At 37.7% G+C, this 5,051-nt stretch overlaps 1 long non-coding RNA gene across 2 annotated transcripts in view; it reads left to right on the top strand.

Moving 5' to 3' along the window:
* Positions 1-4,367, top strand: part of LOC102502995 (uncharacterized) — a 107,089-nt gene extending 102,722 nt beyond the window's left edge. The window contains exon 3 of one of the 2 annotated variants that reach the window (XR_333168.1): positions 4,296-4,367. This is a non-coding gene — a long non-coding RNA (uncharacterized LOC102502995). Of the gene's footprint in view, positions 1-3,957; positions 4,026-4,295 lie in introns of those variants that run through there. The other variant, XR_003551501.1, reaches the window with a different exon arrangement.
* Positions 4,368-5,051: the final 684 nt, after the last annotated feature.

Raw genomic sequence — 5,051 nt, 5'->3', positions numbered from 1 at the left:
GCATGTGCCCTATAGCATAAAACTCTTAAAAAAAAAAAAAACTGGTGAGGTTTCCATTACCAATGCCTTCAGGCTCTAGATGCCACAGCCTGTACTGGTGGCCTTTAAGCAAGGCGTACAGGAGTCTACCCTGACCCTCATAGTCAGCTCTACTATGGAAATTCTGCCTTGCTGCCCTGCCACTGACACTAAAGTGGGGTGTTTCTCGATCTCCACTAATTTCCACTCCAAAGTTTGGAGCACCTTCGCTTGGTGGACTTAAGCTCACATCCACCTGAGGGGTTTCAGGTCAACCAGACAAGGGAACTGAACGTGAGGTGGGCCATGTGGCTTCCAGCACTGCAGTTCAGGACTCTACTGACTGTGCCACAGAGGCTGAGCCAAGAACATGACTTAGTTGTTATTGTTGTTTTTAATATAGCACTAAAGAAACCTCAACATAAGTTGAAAAGTTGTAGACCTAACAATCTTTAGGGAAAAAAAAAAAACATGCAAATCAGATCTAAGACTTAATACATTTTATTTTCCTTGGGTTAGGATTGGTTACCTAAACTAGTAAATATACACTATGGTTTGATTGTTATCGAATTTCCTTTAGTGTTTTATCTGGTTTACATTATGTTGTTTCGGCAATAGCTGCAGGAAACTAAAGTAAAGAAACTTCGTGGATTATATACTAATAATATTTGCTTTGATGACTTTGAGTGAACTAATATACATTATATTCATAGTGGTATGCTGTAATGACACACAGTGATTGAAGATAAAAATAAATAAATAAATGAATATTTGCTCCATCAGGATCTTATCATTTGTAGGCAATAAATCCAGTGGGCACAGCACACCAAATCAGATCACCATAAATGAAATGTAGGTTGGGGATATTGTAGAGGGTATTCCTTCCTGATAATTAGGCTGGGAGACTTTAACATTTATTTAAATTTTGGATCAAGTACAACAAGGGAAGGTGCCCCAACTTTGAACTAGTGGAGATCAAGAAACCCTCCACTTTGGTGTCAGGGGCAGGGCAGCAGGGCTGAATTTCCACAGAAGAGGTAGCAGCGAGGGTTGGAATAGACTCCTGGACTCTGCCTATAGGCTTCCAGCACAAGCTGTGGCATCGAGAGTCCAAAGGCTTTGGCAATAGAGACCTCATCAGTTTTTAACCTGACTTGAGGTGTCATCCAGAGTCAGCATACATTTGAAATGATTTTGTATAAGAAAGTAAGTTTTAATTACTCAATTCCCTCTATGTTCCTCCTGGTAACTTTTCTTAAATAACTATTTCAGAACAAGAATGATTGATCTAAGAAATGAAGAGGTTAATATCAGGATATTATTGCTGGTCTCGAGGCAGTATGAGGAATGCCACAAGGAGTTGTGTTAACTACGGTAGAATTTCAGAATAAAAGTAGACATTAAAGTTGCCTAGACCAAGTCATGAAGGAATACCCTCTACAACATCTCCAATAGGCACCTGTCCCAGCTTTTACTTGAAATCTCTCAGTGATAACACACCTCCCTAGTCAGCCCATCTGGTTATTCATCCACACGCTCATTGCTGGGAAGTTCTGCTTGCTTACAAAGTTCGATGCCACTTAACGGTCCCACTTCTACCATGGGCCCATAAGGACCTCCAAATGATAATCTTTCAAATACTTAAAGACATGTATCTGTCATCAAAAAACCACTCTTGTTCCTACTACATCTCCCTTGAGTTATTCCTGGTGGCCTATGAGACCCACTTCCCTCCAGTCTTGCCTCCTCCAATCTGTTGATAATACATTAGTCCAAATAATAATTTCAGTGAAACATTTTCTAAAAAAAGAAGAAAAGTTTTATATAGCTTCTTATTGTTTTCAAAATAAAGCTCATTTTTTTCAACTCAGCCCTTCATCTGCTCTTTGTTTTTTCTCCAGACTCATCACTCATCATTCTTTACCTTTCACACAAAATCTATCAAACTCCAAACTGCTCTGAGTTCCCAAACCCATCTTTCTCTCCCATGTGAACCTTAATACATACCCTCTGTCTATAATATCCGCTTTCTTCACAAATAGATCACTCCTGTTTATCCTTTCTGATTCCCCCACCATTTCCATCACAAAGCTGAATCAGGCACCCCTTTTACAGCACTCTGCTCTTAATCTGTATTATAAATATTAATGCATTACATTACATTAAAATCATCTGTTCATCTGTCTACCACTAAAATGGAGCTCCATGAAGGAGTGGATTTGCTCTCTTGCTTACTACCGTATCCCCAGAGCATATTTCAGTCCTTGGAATATTGGAGGAGAACCATTACTTTCCATCAAATGATGAATCTTCAACCTTTCCTCCATGACTTAGCCACAAAAGAGTCTGTCATCCTGGTTGCTCATTTCCACAGCCCCATATATGTAAAAGTTTATTAGTGTTTATCAGAAAACGTGATACCCAAACTCAACCTTAATCCAAAGGCAAAGAAAGGAAGAAAAATCCTTGAAAAGATATCTAAAATTTTGTATGGCCTATGTTTCAGATCCAACTTCACCACTTTCTGCTTTTCTTACTCCGAGGCTACTACCAGCTGGGTCAGAATCACAGAATGTGGGATCCTACAATAGCAGATTAGTGGTTCTGCCAAACGTCTTTGGGAGTTTTTGTTTGTTCATATGGGAATTAAGGATAACTTAGTCATACTCTGTATAACATATGCGTTAAGCAGAACTTAATAGCTATTAATAAAATATTGATGCATTTATTTGGCCAAATATTTGGAAATCACCTGAACCATATCCAGATGGTAGCTTTATCTTGGCATTCAGTGATGTGAAAGTCATTGCTGAACTATGCTATTTATTATATATTCTATTGATTATTTTCTTCATGTGTTTACACAATGATTTTATTATACAGTACCTGTCTCAGACAGTGGTCCCAGAGAAACTTTTCCTTCCTGATGGCAGTCAGGCAATCTCTTCAATACATGTAAAAGTTGTCCCTAAACCTTTCATTTTCAAAGTCTGGGATTTATATGTTCTGCATAACGTTCTCAAGTTGTATATTGCTTAAGATTCATTGTATATTATTCCTCTTAATATCTCCAATTATTTTTCTCGTTATTCAATTTTTTCTATCCATCTTCATCACCATCAACAGACAGTCTTGTTTCTATAGTTCATTTGATCTTTTCTCATTAACATTTCTTCTATGGTTTTTTAGAGTTTTTGTACATATTCAATCATTTTCATACATCTTAAAACCTCTAACTCTTTGACAAAGTAAACATGCATAAAATTCTGTGACTGAATAACAACACACACAGAAAGGTAATTCTTCCAAGCAGTCACTACTTTTTTTTTATCATTTATAACATGTATAAATAGACATGGTAGTCACATAATCAATTGACACTTCCATGTAAATTGGTGATATGACTGGTATGAACACATGAAAGCTATGCCCAGGTGTACTTTGAGAAAACTTACCTAAGCAATTTAGATGATAGAAGGACAGATGGATGGATGGGAAAAGAAAGAGACTCAAAAAGAGAGAGGCTGAATTTCCTTTTACCCACTTGATGATTTTAAATGAACTTTAAGGTTAAGGCCTTTTTTTCCTCCTTAATTAGCATTCAGTGTTGGTGAGAGACTTAGAAGAAGCATTTCTTCTGAAGTCTAGTATCAGCTCAACAATTAAACCAACTATGCAGTCTTGGGCAAGTAACATCAACTCTGTAGGCCTAGTGCCCATATCTGCAAAAAGCAAACATGTTTATGAGGTTTTTTTCTACTTCCAAAAGCATATGAATTTGTGATACTAAAAATTACTCTACAAATACTAAATCATGCTTGTAGCATATATTTTTATCTCAAGTAAGGGAAAAGATGTATACAAAGGAAGGAGAGAGTGTGGAACAGTATGTGACAGAGACTAAAAACAACTGTAATTAATTGTTTGAACCATATTTAGTCAGAGGTTGGACAGAGGAGAAGAGCCTGTGAGCCTGAAACTCAGAAGTGGGATGCACTAACCAAGACAGAAGAATCACAGGAGGATATCATCTGGATAAGAAGACTGAATGGAAACAGTCAACATTTACTGGACAATGAGTTAATACTTAAAAAGCTCTAGAACAGTACTTATCACACTGTAAGCTTAAGATGTATATTTTTATAATAGGTTTATTTTTAGAAATATTGTGAGACTCAGACATTTTCCATAAATGTTTTTGATTTGTTGTTAAGGCTCAAAAAAATTGAAATGTCCATTGAATCATGACAATTTTCACATTCTTCCCTTATCTTCAGCTTTCCCAGGATAGTTGTGTCCACACATAGAAAAAAGAGATGGGATGGTTCTCAGAGACTTTTCTTACTTCCAAAGCGAACAGGTTGGTATTTGTGGGTCAGATTAACAGGAGTGAATGGGAACAAATGCTAAGAGGGCATGTCCTGACTAACTCTGGAAGGGACTAGAGTGAGGACATTCTGAGATGTTCTGGGAAGTCTAAGGGATTGCGAAGTAACATATACCAGAGGACTTCCAGGGACAATCCAGAGAAGGGACTAGAGCCCAAACTCCCTATAAATGGCTATGAATTCTCATTGCTCCTGCCCAATCTGCACTCATGCAAGGTGTGTCCAATAGTGCTAACTGGTGACTTAAAGAGTGCTTCGAAGGAACGTTAAGTTAGCAAGAAAGGGCCTGCCTGGACTCCTCAAAGGAGAATTCTGGCACTCCATGTTATATGTGAGCTGGGTGGTTCATGGGAAGCTGGAGCTGGAGGGCCCTTGCATGGAAGTAATGAACATTTTACTAAGTTACACGGTGTTTTCAATGGGGATTTGGGTTTGCTTTTTTTTTTTTACAGTGGGATATAACTCTTTCACAGTAGTATTGTAAGATGTGACCGCAAATTTAACGTGCACCTGGATGTAGGAATATTTGTGATCTTTATTGCAGATAGAAGGTTCGATAACACAAGAAACATTCCTATTAGCTTTTTTTTTTTTTTTTTGGAGAGGTTTTTGCTATAGGGCATGTGCACTTGCCAGACAGACAGA

The sequence above is a fragment of the Tupaia chinensis genome, unplaced genomic scaffold (genome assembly GCF_000334495.1).
Source record: "Tupaia chinensis unplaced genomic scaffold, TupChi_1.0 Scaffold000007_1, whole genome shotgun sequence".
Taxonomy (NCBI): Eukaryota; Metazoa; Chordata; class Mammalia; order Scandentia; family Tupaiidae; genus Tupaia; species Tupaia belangeri.
This window is presented reverse-complemented; position numbering and strand designations above follow the sequence as displayed.